At 40.1% G+C, this 19580-nt stretch overlaps 1 protein-coding gene across 15 annotated transcripts in view; it reads left to right on the top strand.

The window, feature by feature from the left end:
- The window catches only part of BRSK2 (BR serine/threonine kinase 2), a 304191-nt gene that overhangs the window by 56818 nt on the left and 227793 nt on the right, over positions 1-19580 (top strand). The window lies entirely within an intron of this gene.

Raw genomic sequence — 19580 nt, 5'->3', positions numbered from 1 at the left:
TAAAAATATTTTTGGTCCATCAAAAAAAAAAACCAACAAAACACCAAAAAACCCGCCTGACTAAATCTGGAAAAAGAAAAATTTAATTTAACCAATAGAAGCTCATATATCGTTAAGAAAAAACCAGAACACATGAGGACAATGCAAGAAGACTGGTTGTATGTTATTGTTCTCCTGGGGTTTGGGTCTGTGTCCTGAAATACTGGCAATGCAGCTGTGCTTCAGATGAGTCAGGACTAGGCCCATCAAGCAACTTTATAGAATGTTCTCCTCAAATTGGTCAAAGCTGGACTTTTCACTTTCTACCTTCCTTTAACCTATCTCCTTTTTCTTTTTTTCCCTTTTTCTTTTCTTTTACTTCTTCGTTTCATCTCTGAAAGTTAAAAAAAAAAAAGAACAAGAGTTTATTTCCTTGTGAATAGAGATTGCATCTCTCCTCCCAGGGCTTGCTCAGGGTCAGTAACAACTTCTGCAAGAATGATTTATTGACTTTTCTGCTCTGACCAGAATTAAAACTGTCACCAAAGGGCCTGTAGTCCCCAGACACCAGCTTGGCCTTCTCAGTCAATCTGCCAGAAAGAGAGCTTTAGTTACATAGCAATTAAAAGACTTATTTCATGGTGAGTAACTAAAGGGAGGTGGAGGTCAGAGAGAGAAAGGTTAACGTGCTGAGGCAGAAATAGTGCAAAGCACTAATTCTGTACTTGTATATAGAAGTCTCTCCCATCATCTCTCACTGTTGTTCATTTTCCACTTGTACTTGAAAATTTCTGTTTATTTCTTGAACCAGCTTGGAGAACTTTGGAAGCTTTATGAGAAGCTTTAAGATTACTGGGCTTTAAGTGCTACTTCATGATGTCTTACTAGATTCATGAGGGATTAAGGTTTATGTGATCATGGACAATTTTACCAAGCTTGTTTGTCTTCCATCTTTTTCTGTTCCAGATGTGGATCTGTTGGTCAGTTTAGTCCAAGTTAGACAGAAAGGTAACAGCCTACACAGTGCATGAGAAAGGGTTCATGAACACTCTGCTGAGAAAAGAGCATCACGGGTATAACTTTTACCAGAGCTACAAGTGAAAAAGCTCTGTTGTGACAATTGTAGCCTAAAGAAAATTTAAAATTCAAGTTTGCACCTTACTGGAAGGGAATTGTCACACAAACCCATAGGAAAACTAACTTCATCATTTCCTTTTCTTAGGGTCCTGCTTGTTTTGCCATCAGCCTAGTGTTTAACATCCCTGGAATAGAGCTGTCCCTGTGGAAATTAGTGCAATGTCCTTGTAATATCAAGAGCATTTCATTAATACAGCTCTTGTCATTGGAACAAAGCTTGTGCATAATCAAAGTATGATGATTCTCTTTGTTTTGCCTTTATGGCAGTTTTGGACAACTGCTGTCTTCTCAGGTACTGTGATATGCCAGGGAGGAAACAATGCTTTTTGGGTGGTTGGTTGAAACAATTGCCTCTCTTACTGCTGTTGGGTTGTGCCTCTGTCACTTGGTGCCTGGTGTATCCCATGACAGACCTGGAGCCCTTGGGTCTTGCAGAGCTGCACTTGGTGAATTCCACCAGGCCTGTGCAGCTGGCACTGGGAATTTTACCTTGTCAGTAGGATTTTATCAGGGAATTGTTCAGCAGGGCTGAGTATATCCCTTTCTTACTGATAGGGCAGCCAGTTTTTAATTGGTTTTGTAGAAGGACACTTGCAGGTGTATTTTTTACAGCTGGCTTCCCATGGTGAGGAATTGGTGTCAGAACTCAATACTGGTGCTGTTGGGATTGAAATGTGATTCAAACCCTATTTTGCTAGATTCAGTAAGTGCATAATGGATATTATAAAGAAAATAAACTTCATCGAATATGTTGATCACAAAGGAATTAAATATCATCTCAGACTTGCTGAGGAATTCTGTGACATAGCTGTGAGCTGAAATTCATATTTCTGCATCGCAGTACAATGTTTTAATAACTAGATCCTGCAACTATTTCACCAGAGAAAAGTTCATCACTAGAGCATCTATATTGCAGACTGGCTTTAGTATTATGGATTAGAAAGTAGACTTTGTTTTTTCCTAAATCCTCTTTATCGAATAAAATATAGCTGGAACTTAATTCCCAGAAGTATTTTTGAGATTTATATCAAATAGTGAACTCAGTGTGTGTTCCTCCTACCTTAGTCTACCAGTGAATCTTGGTGTGTTCGCTGCTGAAGCAAATAGGTCTCATGTCAGTGTTGAAGACTATTTTACCTGTCTGAAAGAATTTCATGTGAGGCAAGCAAAGATCCTTAGAGCCAGTTGAAGAGAACCTATTTAATTCATTGTATGTACTAATAAATATGTGAAATATCTCCCATAAGGTTTTTTTTGGTTGGTTGATTTTTTAAGTGCACAACTTGAGACAACTGCAGAGTTCTTAGGGGAATGTCCATTTATTTTCCATTGATCAGGTCACAGAAAGCAAAGTATCAAAAAAGTTAATGGCAAAGTAGAAAGTTAGTAGCAGTGTACATTAGAAGCCCTAGATAAAAATGTTTTAAAATTTTAACTTTCAGTGTTTTCATTGAACCCAATTTGAAAAAAATCACCAATTCTTCATTTTCAGGTTTGGACTAAAATCTTGGTAGCTAACCTTGCTGAAGATGAGGTAGAAGAGATGTTGTCACAGCAGCCTGTGGGATGATGCAGGCAGTGGTTTTTTTTCCAATTCACAAGCAGCTGGATTTGATGGGATGATATAGAAGACAGTAATTGGCCCCAAATTAAGCAGCTTGTGGTTTTTGTTAATGCTTGTTTATTCATTTTCACAAAAGGTGGGCATGGGCCCTCAAACGTGGATCTTCTCGAGGTCTTAATTTACAGACAGACAAGAAAAGAAAGGACTGAAGGGGAAGAATTAGGAGGGAATTAAAAAGATTGATTGTGATCAAACCAGACTTAGAACCAAAAACAGAAGAACTCTGCTTTGAACCTGTGAAAAGTACTTTTTCCCTTGTTAGCACTTTTCTAGTTTCTATAAACATAAATCTACCCAGCTTGTGATTTCTTTGTAGCTGCTGTCATTGCAGCTTCATCCTCAGGTAAGATGCCAGGTAAAGTCTCTCAAAGGGACCATACAATTTGCTAGTAAAGCTGGTCATACCATAAAGTTACCTTTAAAATAAAGACCTTTCAAATTAGTCTTTGAAGTGGGTTATGATCTTCTTAAGTGATCTCTTAATGAAATATGTTTCCTATTATAGTTTTAGGGTTTCATTCATACTCATCAGATTTTAATTCATTGGAAATACAGTTTTGACTTCTTTGGACAGTGGATTTGACCTTTAGTGAATTTTATGCTTTTATGAAACTCATGACTCTCTGAATTAATGATGACATAAGAAAGCCAGGTCTTTAATTTGTTATAAATTTTACTCTGAAATGATGTCTGTCAGTGATAATCCTACAATGTGAAGAAGTGTTGGCAGCAAACGATAAGAAATGTCAAGGAAAGGGCAGAAATGAGGAAGGGATTTTTACAAACTCGTATCATGCTATGTCCTCTTTTTGATAAGCTGTCATGACAGTGGCTGTCAAAGCTGTCAGGGTACTGAAGGGCCCTTCTTGAGACACATCTCTCCTTTATCGACAGGCAAGGAAAAATGTCTGCATGCACCTATACACATCTGTGTGGAGGAATAGGGTTGCATTCCTTTTATTCTGGATCAGAAGAAAAAATTAAATGCTAAGTGATATTCTGATTCTCATTTGTAATTAATGTATTTCCATAAAGTCTTTGGTGTTGTGTGCATAGTAATTTCTCCTGCATCTGTGGTGTAATATTAGAGAGCTCATGTAATTTTAAGATAACTTAATGGATATCTGTTTTGTATATATTATGGAAATAGATATCTGATTTAACCTATATACCTGTGATGTATAAGAATCATTCATTTAGGTTGGAAAACCTCTTAAGATCATCAAGTCCAAGCATTAACTCGGTACATCCAAATCCACCATTAAACTATGTCCCTAAGTGACACATCTAGACATCTTTTAAATGTCTCCAGGGATGGTGGTCAGCCTGCTCCAAGGCTTGACATTTTTCCTGGTATCCAACCTAGACCTCCCCTGGCACAATTTGAGACCATTTTCCCTGTCCTGTTCCTTCTATTATTTAAAGGAATTTTAGTTAACTGTAAGGCTTTCTTAGAAAGGGACGAAAAGAACCTTGCAAAGACATTGCTTTCAATATCTTTCCAGAACTGCTGCTGTAGAGTGTTCCAAATCCAGATGCTCTAAGTTTTCTAATGACATCGAGGAGTGTTAGGTGCTTTAGCACAGAAACATACTCAAAGGACCCTGTCTTCATATTTGGTCCCAGCTCCATGAGACACTCGTTAATTATTCAAGATATTGAAATACAAACAAATGCTCACAATGGGATTGTTTTGGGGAAGAGGCTTTTAGGCAAAATGAGATAAATGAGGAGCAGAATGGTTGTCAAAATCTTGAATTCTTTGATATGGTGGATTTGGCATTTGGCTAGTTATATCCATACCCTGCCTTTTAGTGGGTCTGTGTCCTTTGCTCTTTGGTTTTGTGAATAATACTGAAATGTTCCCTGCTGACATAACTCCTTAGGTCCTTTATTTTTCAGTGATGTCAGTGAAATAATGTTACTAATCTGGAACTTAAACTTGCAGTCACTATATCAGTTTAACTTCCAGAGCAAACAATGAAGTTAGGAACACCTAAGCAGCACATGAGTAGAGATTGTGCAATGTGAGATGAAAAGTGTCCAGCCTGTGGGGAGAAATAACCCTTTAATTTTAAAAGCAACCAAAAGGAAATAAGCAAATGGAACACAAAGCTATTCTTTTTTCCCATTCTGGTGACTTCAGTGGTGTTCAATTTTTGGGGTTTTTCAATGTTTCATCAGAAACCATTGTATCACCTGATATGATGGATTATCCACTCTTCCTGCAGGTTGAGAAACATATACAGATGTAAAAGAGCAGGTTGGCAGCATTAGCATTCAGGTTCACCAGTACAAACCCCTCTGAAGCATTCTGCTTTGATGGCTGATTAATCATTTAATTTCCAGCACCTTGTATGATTAGGTTCAATTTTTTTTTCAGTGACTGCTGTGGCCTTTCCATTACATGCTGGAACCCTAGCCAGAAAACTGCTGTGAAGGAAACATAGGAGCGAAAGTGTAACATCAATACTGCTGGTCTGGGTTGCAAATGTAGCATCTTAAGCTCTTAAATTACCAAATAGTTCTTAAAAAAGCTGGAAATGTTGACTCTAATGTTTTGGAAATACATCCCCTAAATCAACACTCTATTAATTTTGCTGTTTGATGGATACTGTAATGGCCTTCCAGAGTGTATTTTTAATGGGAATTTTTCTGTCTGCTTCCCTGCCCTCACTCTTATTTTTTTTCTGCAGTGCTGTAACATAACAGTTTTGATGAAGAGCCTGTGGGACTGGATGGCAAAACTTACAGACTAGAATGTGTGAGAGAGTATGATGTAGCTAAAACTTGTGTGATCAAACATACTTCCAGTGTTTATGATGGTGGTTTGCCATATCCTCTGGGATATACAACTGCTATTTTAGCATCAAAGAATGACTTCAACTCTTCTAATCCAGAGGAAATACAAATGCTGGGAATCATAAGGCCATTTGTGTGACTTAAGAGTTAAATCACACTGGTTTATCCACCATTTATTTCATTATTAGAAACACGATTTCATTCTGTGATGATTTCCCTGAACATTTCTTTATCTTTTGAACTGCCATTTGGTCAGCTGCCCTCCAGGGTAGAATCACTCAGTGCTGAGTGCAGTCTTCAGCTGCAGTAACCTTGAGGGCACAGGGAATGAAGAGAGTTCCTCCTCATCTGCTTTTCTGTAAGGTAAGGCTGTCCTGGCAAAGCAAGGGCTCCTGCTGCTTGTTCTGTAGCCTAGCCAGCCATCTTCTGCCTGCTGAAACACAAACAGATGCTGTGCATCCAGGGTTCTCATTCTCCTGCTGCTGCTGAACAATACAGCATGCTGTCCAAAGGCTTGGAGAAGCCTCCAGGGCCCCTTCACTGAGCCCTCCTTCCTGTCTTTACATGACCTGCATATGCAGAGGTGAAGATCCCTACATGAGACATGGAAAGGGTCTGGGGCCTTGCTAGCCATTAGGAGTGGGAGGTGTGTTTAAGGACATGCTTTGCTGCTTAGTTCAGTGTGTTGTTACATCCCAAATTTGCAGTCCAGAGACTTGCCTGGAGTGCATTTTACTTTCCCTTTTATGCAGCAGTTCATATCTGATGAAACTGAACAAGTATTTCTTGGCACTGCAGAGACTGGTGCAGCTTTGTCTGTGGATTCTGGCCTTGCTTCTGCCATTGATGAAGTGCTGTAAAAAGGAACATGTGCATCCAGTCCTGAAAGCACTGTGGTCTAGAAGGAGTTTTTAGAAACAAAGCCCTAAACCAGTGCTGACATAAGTACATCATTTTAGAGGGAGTTACTAAAGTGGGTTTAGCAAGAAACTGCTGTTAAAGCTGAAGTCATCAGATTAAAAAAGATGTTTGGTGAAGAAAGGACATGTACTGGAGAGGACGAGTCAAAAGGGATCCCCTGTGATTTGGAGTGCAACTTGTGAGTCCTGGAGATTATATGTTCATTGAAATGTACCTTAATGAACATTGAGTCCTGTTTTTCTTGAGACTTCACTCAAAGATCTTTGATTTGGTTCTAGAATTTTGGCTTGTGTTTGAGGGGATGCTTGACATCCTACTGATTACAAATTTACTACCATGATACAGCTTTTGAGAGGCAATATCAAAAGTGGAAGCTTCAGAAGACAAAGGGAACAGCTTTTAACCATGTACTTTTGTGTCCCTTGCTGCCAGAAGCCTTCAGTTGGTGTTATTCCTGTGGTGTGTGGCAGCTGTGTTGAGACCTAAAGGTTTAATCCTTAGACCTGTGAAGTCAGTGGCCCAGCTCTCAGGAGGATCTGTGATGTAGCATGAGCCTGAAATGGCAATTCCATGCCCTACTGGAGGTGTCATCATGGCAGCCTCTGCTACAGAGCAAAACTGGCCATCCTCAACTTAGGTCACAGTTGCTGAATAAAAAAAAAAGCAGGACTGTCTTTGTGTCTTGCATTAGGTTTGTATTTTTTGAAATTGCTATTTCACTCTTGTATTTTGGAAAAGTAACACTTCAGTTCCTTTTAATAATGGAAAACATCTGTCTGAATCCATCATTTAGATTTCATTTAACAAACAATTCCTTCGTCCTCCACCTTTTTTCCTTGATTGTTGTCACACAGGATACCAGGCTAAGGATGAAGAAGAAGTGGTAAGCTATTGCATAGTCAGCCTGGGGCAGGTTAATGAATTAAAATGAGTAAGGATAAAAAGAAGTTACACCAACACTTTCAACATTATTAAAATAACAGGTTTTATTAGGCTGAAAATGTCTACACTGGTATTTGTATAAGTAACTGTGCTCAAGAGAGATCAGTGGCTGCCTCTGTGTTCTCATATTCTGTTCATTAACTCATTATAGCATAACGAGGCATTTGTTACAATGCTGGGTGCAGTATTTTCATAAAGCCTATGAGTGAAAATGGGCAAGCCCAAACACTCAGAGAAAGTCTCCTTAACACTCAGCAAATGCAGCCATAGCAGGATGAGAAAGGAGAGTGTTTCCAGCCTCTTTTGCAGTTTATGACATAATTTGTTAAAGCAACAAGATTTTCTTGCTCTCAGTCTGACGGATAGGCCAGATAAATGAGTGAGATAATAGCTCATTGTTTCCTGCTCTTTGAATGGCATTTCTCTATTGTCTTAAAGCCTCAGTGGAGTGAACTTCACATTGTGGGCTTTGTTGAAACAAAAGCACTTGTGCCCCATGTCACTGAGAGAGCTACAGTGGAAATGCTAATTTGATAGAACTGAAAAGTGTTTGAGGTGGAGCCAATAGGCTAAATATGAGATTCTCACCATCAGCTATTTACAGTCTTTGGTTTTCTGTCCTGGGTGAACAGCCTGTTTCACAGGAACATCAATTTTTGTGCCTTGTCATTTCACCAATTGCATCATGCAGTCAGATTTCAAATGCCTTAAGAGTAACCATAGTAACTGCGGGCCATTTAAATAAGCTGAAAGAAAAGGAATTCCCTCCCTCATAAAACCCTTCAGTCAAAGGTACAGCAAGATTCAGATTCTCCTCTGCTGCACACTGGCACCGCTCCACTGGATTTTGTGGTTCTGTGGATTTGCACAGGTTGATCTGGTTCTAAAAGTATCTGCAGAGCAAATCACCATAAGTGGGTGTAGCTTGTGGAGGAAGACAGAGCAGTGAGTGCTGGCACAAGGATAGATTTGTGTCTTTGTGTGTGTGCCTGCCTGTCTGCTGAGGCGAGCGTGGATGCGTCCGCTCATTGCCTTCCCCGCCCCTGAAAAATGTGACATTTGTGGCTGACACAGAACCACTCCTGCTCTTGTGCTCCTCTTACTCATGGAGTGATGTCAGAGCCTCTGTTTTTAGCTTGACAGTGTTTCTGTAGTCACTGTAGGATGGGCTATAAATCTAATCTTTAATGTTCTGAATCAGAATTCTAATGCAGTTGGGTGGGCCCAGTTCCAAGTGCAACATGCTACACTTGGCAATAGCACGGTGTCATCCATGCAGGAACACCAGGAGTACGCCAGGTTTGAATGTCTTTTTGTTGTGACAATGGGAAAAATCCAAATTTCCCTTTTACTCCTAACCTGAATTAATGCTTACCTATAGCTCTTACCTTTTGCCTGTTCCCTTTGTTTCCTGAAATGAAAATCAGGGTGCTGTATTGTTAGGGAGACCCTGCATGTGTTATTGAGAAGATTTATCCATCCGCTCACTGGGTCATGGAATAATTCCCCCAGATTCATTCTTACATTGATTTCAGTGATAGATGGTGCTGGTGATTCTAAATGTCACTGCTTCTTACATCTCATGATCTCTTCATTTTTCCTCCAAGTTTATAATGCAAGAGGATAAATGCATTTAATTTAGGTTAATCTTTAACTGTTACGTTTTCTGAAAAAAGATGGACTAAGTTAGGTAAGTAATTCAAGTAAGCAATTGTTCCTAACTCCTAAGCTGAATGTGCTAATGAAGCAGTTATGAACTGACTGGAGATTTTGGTGTCTGAGCTGCTTATTAAGAAAACTGTTCTATCTGCAAAAACACTTTAATTGTCTTGTTGGGGATATCAGTGAGAATTGGAAACTAGGCTAAATTTTAAGTCTATTTATAGATTCAATAGCAAAGAATATCTTCCAACATCTTTCATTCAGGGCTAGTATTTAAAATCTTGGTGATTTTAAGTTATTAGACTTCCAAAACCCAATTTGCTATTAAGGAGTGATTAGGAAACTGATTTCAGTACTGGCTATTAGAAGCTTATCATTTTGCCTTAAAGCATTAGCATTCTCTGTTCTTTGAAGACATTCGGGCAATTTATGAGGGCCTCATGCTTAATGCTTGTTACAATAGCCACACTGAAATACAGCTATTCTCATCCTTGTTGGGCTAAGCTGGGAGACAAGTTGGATGTTGTCTGAATTGTTTTTTACTCTCTTTCATTTTTATTTGGTCACTACCAAAACAACATTTTTGGTTTTCATTATTCTTTCTCAAAATTCTCCTAGGGGGTGATTCTTGAAACCCCTTCCACAATCGCACTTACTTTCAGATATTTTTCCTGCCTATATTCCTCTAGTTGGGCAGACTTTTCCAACAAAGTTTCCTAGGGGGCTGTCATTGACTGTGGTGCAACTGCAGAGATCAATAGTCTCTGTGGCAGCATGCTGAACAGGCAAGATTCACAGTCATCCCAGGAAGAAAGGTGTAAAGCTCCCTGACCTTGTGGAGGCAGAGAGGGAAGTGAAGGTGACATTTATACCTCTTGGTGAGGAAGTGGGGATAAAAAGGAAATCTAATATATCATTGAGACATCACCAGTTATAGAAACTCTGAATTTGTCTCTCGTTTTTCATGCGTTAAATAATGTTGTCGTCTTTCTAGCTGAGCAGAAGTAGCATTTTCCCTTCCCTTTCCACTTCAAATGTTTGCTCAGTTTGTCATCAGGCTCTTTTTTTAGGTTCACTGTTGTTCCATACATTAGAATTTTCCCAAACTTTTGGTCCATAGCCCACTTGGAAAAAATTATTTCTTCCGTTTCAAACTTTCAATTGTTAAACATTACCAGCAGCACCTATTGAAACCAATCCTTTTCCATTTTATTCTCTGTTTTATAACAAGATAAAGATTAAATAATCCATCCTTTAATAGGGTACTTAAGCTTAATTATTCAGTGCTGCCACCTCTGCTCCCCCCCACTCCCAAATTAACATCAAGATTATCTAAAATATTTCAGATTCAATGGCTGGATTTAATGTAGAGAAAAAAGACCCCAAAAAAGGTACCAGATGAGAGCTTGGGTAAACTTCCTGGAGTCTGCAGATCCTGATCCACAGCCATTGCTCCCAACAGATAGCATTTTACTGACTTCAGTGATCTTTGGAGTGGGCAGAGATCAGGTAGCAAAGTGCAGTGCAGTTTGGTGGTGGTAGGAGTCTGGAGTTAGTCACAGCCAGACTGTTGTATAAGCAGTGCAGAGTTTAGGGGTTAAGAAGAGATTTAACTGTTTTGAGAAGTAGAGAGAAAGTAACATTTCCTCTGCTGTATTTCATATATATCTGATAGGATCATGACAGTTTGAGAGCTGAGGTGATCCGAAGTATTTCATTCAACATTTAGAGACTCTGAATCCATCTCCAGTCTCTTACTTCTGAAGTGTAGCTTATATTTCTGACTGATGTCTGCAGGTCGGTACTGCTCACTGGGCAACTGGAGGCTGGCCAGCTGTTAAGCCAGAACGTTACACGTAGAGCTTCTTGAAGAAGAAAATATTTGTACAACAGGCAGCAATATACATACACCATGCACGTTTTGACAGAGAAATAAACCCACACATTTACACTTCCAGTCTGATTTTTTTTTAAGGTGGTGATTTACAGCCCTATTACCACTTGGCAATCCAAGGTCTGGAGAATAATATCAAGCCATCTGCTTGTGCCCCTGTAGGGCAGCTTGTAGCCGTGATGCTGCGTTGCAAATACATCATTGCAGCTCACATGCTGAAAATCTTGTTGCGTGTCTTGGATCCTTTTTTTTTGTTTGCCTGCAGGATGGTGGCAGATGTGCCGGAAACACATGTGGGTTTTGTGTGATTGACTGTGCTGTAAATCGTTGAAATTATGATCTGTGATATTTTTTGCTTTTTTCTTGTTACAAAGCCAAGAAAATGGGGAAGGGGTCTTCGAGGGAAGGCTGGCATGCAAGAGAAACAAGAAGAAATATTTTTTAGAGAAGAGAAATGCTACTTCTCACAAATAGTTTTTGAGCTAATTGCCTTGCTAATTCTTCTCTTGATATCATATTCCTCTCTTAATGGCCTTGTACTTGGATACCACACAAACTAATTGAGGACTTACCTTACTTTGGTTTGATTTCTTTACTATGAACACTATACATACTACTCCACAGCAGATCTAAGTTCTGATATTCCCTACCACTGAAAGTCTCTCCACTTTGGATTTTTCCCCTCCTCTCTTTTCTGGCAAATCTGTGACGACTGATGCTGTTGTTCAGAGAAGAGGACAGATTGCCTTGAATGTTGGTAACATGCAGGGTTGCTGATCAAGTTTCTGTTCCTACCATATTTCCACAAACTGGTGAGTTCTGTTATCTCTGGGACTTAAGTTTTGCCACGCTTGCTCTGTGCCAAGGAGCATGCTATTGTGAAAAATCTGAGAAACAGCCTTTTCAAAGCCTGTGTGGTGATTGAGGTAGGTGCAGTTACAAGTGGTATTGCTGCAGATCCCAACTGGAGAGCACTGCTGGCATTGCTGATGACTTCTGTTTTAAGCTATGTGTCATTAGTCCTCTTGGCTCCAGGCTGTAGAGAGTAGGTTCAGTGGGAATAACACTCAGGAGGTGACTGGGGTCAGCAGTGCTATGGGTAATAAAAGTGAGAAGTGGGCAGATGATATAAATGCCTGTTTTCTGGTCATTAATGTGATATACCATGTAATCTAGCTGCTTTTAATTATTCATTATGTTGGAAGGGTTTACAGTAACAGACAAAAAGACAGCATCTTGGAGCATAGATTTAGAAGCCATTCTGAACTGCAGACTGTGCAGGAATTAGCTCTTCATTTTGCCTCCTTGTGTTTCTCCATGTAATGAAGATTTGGTTCATAGTGTCCCAAAAGTGTCTTGTGTTACTGTCATTACTCATTCGTAACCAACTCTATAAATGAATACGTAGCAAGGAGACTATTCCTTGAAGGGCTGTGGACAAAAGCAGAAAATTTCTTTGGGGTGATTCTTGTTATGCTTTGTTTATGCCTAAAATTACTTCAAAAATATTCTGTTGAAAGTGGAGAGAGAGTTGCAGTAGCACTAACTGCATCTATTCAAGGTTGATGTGTGGATCCCTTTTTGAAAAGTCATTTTAGTTTTAAGGGTAGTTTCCAATACCTATATATATGGTACTATTCAAACAGTTATGATTTACTATCTATACTTCTAAAACTGGAATGTGCTTTTCCTGTTTGTCATCACATGTACAATCTTATATACAAAGTGAAACTTGATTCCCATATTTGTGCTGTTTTTTACTTGACAGGAAGGTTTGAATTCAGAAGACCTCTGTTTCAGACGTGGATGCTGTGCTTATATCAAAGACGTAGTAGTATATTTGAAAATGTTAAGCCAGCAGATTCTCAATTATATTTGGGTCATGAAGAAACTCTGGATGTTGATGAGGCTTACCCTGCTTTTGTGCAAAATTTTCAGGCTAGATCTGCCAGGCTAAACTGTTCAGTTTTGGATACTGATCTCAGTGGGTCTTGTTCTCAGTCAGAAAATTACTCTGATCTTGTCTTTTTCTGTAAATGTGTCAGTAAAGATATGGACAGTCTGTTAAATAAATAAGGAAGGAATGGCTTCTGTGGAGTCTGTGTGTTTTCAGGTATGCAGATACTGGATAGGAAAATAGGAATAATGATGAAATGAGGCCCAGCAGAGACTTGGAACAGACCCTCGTGAAGCCATGCAGCAAGGACAGCCCAGCTTCGCAAACTTGCTTCTGTAAAGAGATTGAATGCAGAAACCATGCAGGATTTCAGCTGCCTGTGTGGAATCGATGCCAAAGGGATGGCTGTTCCTGCAGAGAGGCAGTGTCTTCCTGCAGGCCTGCTCCACAGCCCTATGGGGTGTGTTGTTCCAGTGGTGAGCTTGAACAGAGGCAAGCAGTTGGATGCAGCTCAGGATCATTCCCCACATCTGTGTGCTTGCCTTGGCACACACAGCCACATGCTGACCATAATCCTGTATTAGTGGTATTGCCAGCCATTCCCCACAGCAGCAGACACTGATGTCACAACTGGGAGATTATGTCCTCTTAGCAGATCTGGCAGCAGAGGGAAGGCCAGATTAATGGAGCAGGTAGATGAGGAGAGGAGAAATTATTTATTAAAGCCTAAGCCTTTATCTAAGTCACATTGGCTCATTCACAGAGGAGTTCCAAAAATCTCAGACAAGATGCTCATAAAAAATGGTTTTTCATTTATTTTTGCAAGTTTGGTCATGGGATTTATCTATATATGTCTACATATTTTGCTTTCCCCTCCTCCCCAAAGAGACTTTTTCTTCTGGACTTTTCTTCCATGGATTCAAGGGATTCCTTGTTTTGTTTATCCCAGGTAGATACAAATGCTCTATTTGAGGGCCATGTTGTGAGGAATATGTAGGAATCACAGCAGTCCACATTTGGGTGGGCTGGAGGAGCAAGCTGCAAGATTTCTTTCATATAAACTGTGCATTCCAAGTTGACATCAGAACAGCTGCATTGAGGTGCACTGCTATTTTTTGGAGAAATGCTGTCCATTGATATAGAATAGTATTGTAACTATATAGATTATTATTTTTTATATAGCTTTATATTTATTTTTATATGTGTACACATGTGTCTCCCTGGAAAATCCTGCCTTATTTCCGGTCCAGTGGTTTAATCTGATCAATACTTCCTCAAATATTGCAGGTCAGGAAAGATGCATTGTACATGTCACTGTCCAGAAGTTAAATCTGAGCTCTCTGCCATATCTGCAAAACCCCTCTGGATAGCTCTGCTTCTTCACCAGTGTAATTGAGAGAAGGATTTGACTACATGTAGGATTTTTTAGGTACTTGAGGGAGTAAGGTATCTGTTCTTTTTGAAGGGCAATGGCCATAGGGTGCTTAATTTTCTTAAACTGATTTGAAAAATCCTGATCCAGTGTGAATATTAACATTTGAGCAGGAAATAAGGGTGAATTTGTAATCCTCATAAAGAGATTTGACTCAAAACTTACCAAAAGAGAGAAAAAAAAAGAGATAACATGAACCAATTACCAATTAGTAAATTTTGTGGCCTTTGTTGGAGCTGTAAAGTTTTATACCATCAGTCATTTGGTGTAGTAAGTTTAGCTTTAAAATTAAAGGATATCCCCTGTGGACGCTCTTCAGAAATTAAGACAAGATCAAGGAGAGGGGAAGTATAAAGGGAGAAGGAGGCAAAAAAGAAAGGATATATTGGTATTTTTCAGACATTAGAATTAACTCCCATGGTCTGGGCTGGAAAAAAAAAATAAAAAGGAAAACACAACAAAGCTTTGAAATTTTTTTCTGTATAGCAATATCCTAAAAACTGATCTCCAGTCTGGGTGTCATTTTAATTTTAGGAAAAGCATTGGTCTCGTCTTGTAGGTGTAATGCAGAAGTACAATTATTTTACTGCACACCCATATCCCACCTCTGATGTTTCTGGCTCTGATGTTTCTGCTCATCACTCAGTGTGATGTTGTGCTGCTCATCTTCTGTTAAAAGGATTGGTGTTGCTTGGGTTTGCCTCATGGTCTGGTTTTTGTTACTGATTTTTTTTTTTTTTTTTTTTTTTTTTTTTTGTGGCTATGGATTGGCAAAGTGCAAGTTTGGGATTTTCATCTGGAACGCAAATAGTTCAGCTAGACTTTTTGAATGTCATTGTGTTTTGAGGTGGGTCAAAGCCTGCTCCTTAATCTCACCTAGTTATCCATCACCCCTGGGCCAGCTCTGCTTCCAGATCAGTTGCTGGAGTAGCCAGCCAGCCATGGCTGTGTGCAGAGTGATCATTTGGATAGATATGCTACTTAATTATACAAGTATTAACTTACATGGCTAAATCAGCAACTTGTTAATCAGTTTGACCATGTGATTTTAGTACCTAGATTTCTTCTTTTTTTCTCTGGCATTTGTTTTAGTTTCTTCTTGACTGATTTCAAATTACGGATGTTTCCATGAATGTTTATTATAATTTGTTCTTGCTTTTTAATGTTTCTTTTGCATGTGCTTTACAAATACACATCAGTTTTGCTGGAATGAGGCTTTGTAGACAAAGCAAAGACAAATTCATGTTCACCAACAGCTTTTAGTAGAATGATGTTCACAAAATTTATTCCCCTGCACATGGGAAGGAAAAAAAGACTCCTTGTGTCTGATTCACTCATGCCTGACAAAGCAAAACAGATCCCATCCTAGATTTAGAATGTCAAATCCCAGGAAACAAAAGTAATGAGAAAAACACTGAATAGGCAATGGAGCTTGTAAAAATGCAGACAAGAAGTGTGAACTTGGTGCAAGGTCTTGGCTGCCGCGCGTTGTTCCGTGGGGTGTGCTTGCGAGCGGCGAGCGTCGCGTGCCTGCTGGATTAGGGGGCTTAAGAGGCTCCTGTCTCTCTGGAGGTCTCTTATCTCACCCAGGCAGCTCTCGGTCTGCTTTGTGTACCTGCAGGAAACTCATCTGCCCTAATGGTGTGACCAGAGCGAAAAGGGTGCCAGTGGAGCAGGAGGCTGCGCAGCTGAAAGGGGGAAATGGAAAACAAACCAGAAAATGGGAATTGAGACGGAGCACAGTAGGAGTGATAGGTGCATCCTGTCTGCGGTTTGTCTGTGTAGCCCTTGAAGCCGTGGGGAGCTACCTTGCTCTGCATATCCCCTTGTTCCACTTCATCTGCAGAGCTGTAGGGGCAGCACTGGGAAACCCTGCATCGCTCCTGACCTGTGAGGAAATCGTGCCTTTGAACCGTTAGCGTTTTTGACCTATTTTTTGGATATTTATTTCCTTGAAACCATTAAATGACTCTGAAATAAAACCATTTTGACTTCTCCAAGCTGTGAGCGCTGAACAGGTTAAAAAGGGAAACAAGCTAAAAGCTCTGTTTCCTTTGCCTGAAAATCCACTGATGCAGGATGAAATTAAAGGCTATAAATAGCTCCTGTCCCTTCAGCTTCATCATGCAAGCTTCGGCTGTGTGCAAGGATTAGAAGAAGACAGAATGGATTTCTGTGTGGCGTCAACAAGAGTCAAGGATTATGCCCACTGTGCACATTGTATTGTTCATTTCTTGTGGGCCCTTGCAGGGAAATTAAATCCCTTCTGATGCTCAAGGTGCAGGAAGCAGAGTCGGCTTTGAGCAGGACGCGTGCATTGCGAGGCAGTTTTACACAGTAGCACTTAGCTTCCTGTGGTCTGCTGCGTCAAGCCCTGCCCTCATTTCCTACTGTCAGACAGCCCAGCACAGACCATAGCAGCAGGGGCTGGGGCTTCCCAGCCTTTGAGCTGAATCTGCTATCAGTGAGGTTTATTGCCACTGAACACATTTTGAAAATAGGCTGGTTGTATGTTTGTTTGTCACGTTGCCCCCTTTTCACTCCGTTGCCTTCTCTTGTGCAAATCCTGTGTTGCTGAGCATTGCTCTGTAGTGCCAGAAGGCTTTCACAGAGTTAACTGCAAATAGACCCTTGTGATGGGTATAAGCTCTTGAAGAAAGGATGCCAGATCTTTCCTTACAGGAGCACTCAAGGTTGCCATGACCTTAGCAGTCTGAAGAGTTATTTTATCTCTTCTCTCCTCTCTGTTTGTCTTTCCCACCAATACATTGTGTGTGTCATTACAAAACACTGCTTCAAGGAGGAGTATTACAGTAAATTCCTTTTTATTATTTACAAAAAATAGAAGCATAAAACAGCAGTATTTGTCCAAAAGGTAAAGGAGTAAGTAAACAAACAAACAAACTTCTCCTTTTTGGAACAGTTTATAAAACTACTTTTTTGTATTCCTGTCCCACAAGTTGCAGAAGCCTGCTTGCTTGCAACTCCTGTATGTTTAGATGAGGTTTGATAGAGAAAAGTAACTTTCAGAGTTCGGGCCTCAGCTTTATACATATTTAGAGCAGAATAATGACAAGTACTTTTAATATCTCTGCTTTATATATGGCAATTTCAGTGGGGAGAAGGGCAAGAGAGGAGTAACTTCAGACTGATGTTTTTATTGCTTTATAGCTGATGTCTGAGCATTTAAATAAGAAAATAGTGGTAGTATTTGTCGATAGCTGATAAAAGGATTTTATGTACATGCTGGGTTTTTCACATCCTAAAGATATCTTGGGATTGCAAGGATTGCAGCTTTGTTGTGGCAATGCTGTAATTCTTTCACTAAAATCTCCATGAGTCAGCATTATGGCAGTGTGAGCACTTGCTCCAATTCTGAAACCTCCCCCAAAAACCTCCCTAAGGAGAAAAATGGTTGAGGATAAAGAACTTGCAGTAGTCATGGACAGTAGGCAGAACTTATTTTTAGATTGAATAAAGCAGTTTTGTTGTTAATTCTTATGGGTACATATAGTATTAGAGTTAATATTAGTATTAGAGTGTGCATTTTAATTTCCTTCTTCTAACAAGAAGCAAGGTCCTTTTTCCTAACACTGTAGTCCTGTTGACTCCATCTACTAATTGATGGAAACTGTATTTCAGTGTCCTCCTGAGAAGAACATCCATCCTCTGGGAATTCAGTAGGTATAAGGAAAATGCTGTCCTTTCCTATACTCTGGAGCCTAAGCAGATGTGTACTAACTGTGAGCCTACCACTTTTGCAGAAATGTGATATTTATATTTTCCAGTGGAAAATGTTAGCTCACTGTGATGTTGGCACTTTCTTCAGGGAGAGGGATGTTTGATTAGGACAGGACTCACTGACAGGTACATCTGAAGGTTGTGCAGTCAAATCCCAAAGGCTGCTTCTTTTTTCTTTAGGCACATACTTTGTAAATGTCCAGTTGTGTGTATCAATAATGGCTTTTAGAACATTAAGAACAAGAACAAATAGGGAAACAAAGAATGCAGAGTTAAGGTTGCTGTCCTAGAAAAGCTATAAAAGCCACTCATATCTGCCTTGAATTCGGAATTATAAAACTTAGAAGTTTTTTGCTACTTTGTTCACTTGTTCACTTGTAATGTCACGGGAATCCAGTAAAACAAAAAACCTCTTGCTTTGGGCACCCTAGTTGCTGTGAAGGTGGAAAGGCTGCTGGATGCAGCTATTCCTTACAGTCAAGGTGCATTCTCTCTCCCCTCTGGAAAAATGGAAGCTTACCCGGGTCCTGCTGACCCGTTCGCCCTCAGAAACCTTCTCATCATGGTGCAGAGTAACCAAAATAGCATTTTGGCTTAATGGCTCCAGCACTTTGAGAAAGGTGCACTTCCCCACTGAGGCAGAGACTCCAGTGGAGCAGATTCGAGTCTCATTTGGCTCTGTCCAGGATGGCCACTATTAAAGAGCTCTTTGCCAGCAATGTAAAAGCCTTCACTGGAGCAAACTTGCCTGCACTTTGTACTTCAGATGTTCTAGTGATTGGACACCTTTGTGAATATTTTTGTTGTGATCTATATATTGATTCCTCTTCCCCATGGGTGAACATTTTATCTCTGTGCTCCATGGCAAAGGGAAGCTTATTTCTTGTCTCCAAAAGTTACTGCAAATGTCCTAAGGGTGACATGTAATGTACTGGCTGCAACAGAAAAACAAGAACAGTGTTTTCAGGTGTAGACAGGAGGGAAGGTAGGAGGATGATTTTATGAGGCAGAATGATTTATTCCATTATTTCTGAATTCTAGCTGTTTCATCTTTTCAAATAATGCAATGCTGTAAACTGTGAGTCCTAATGGAATAAAGCAAAGTGCTGTAGCCAGAGGCACATAAGAATATCAATTAAACATACACTTGAAAACATCCATTGGGAAAGTAAGATTTAGTAGCTGTCATTGCAGCATGTTAACCTCCTTTACCCCTCCTTGCCCTCACCTCTTTTCCAGGCTTCTCTTCCGAGTTCCAGGTCCTCACTCCATGAGCTATATTAGAATGGCAGTTCTCCAGAAGTGCCCCTCAAGGATGTGCTGTTGAGGCCTAATTCTGCATCAGTCTAGAAATCAGCTCTCCCATACTTCAGCTGGTGCAACTTACTACCACCACGTTGACTTCAGTGAATGGGAGCAGCCTGCAATCCTTTAAATGTTTTTACTGCCCAAAGAGAAGGGGGTGGCTGCAGGCGTGGCCGCTCCTCGTGGGGTGGGTGCCCAGTGGGGAGGGCACTGTGGGCCTCAGAGCTCATTGTGTGCCGGCCCA

The sequence above is a fragment of the Melospiza melodia genome, chromosome 6 (genome assembly GCF_035770615.1).
Source record: "Melospiza melodia melodia isolate bMelMel2 chromosome 6, bMelMel2.pri, whole genome shotgun sequence".
NCBI classification, from domain to species: Eukaryota; Metazoa; Chordata; class Aves; order Passeriformes; family Passerellidae; genus Melospiza; species Melospiza melodia.
Note: the sequence above shows the minus strand (reverse complement) of the source record. Positions and strands in the feature narration are given on the sequence as shown.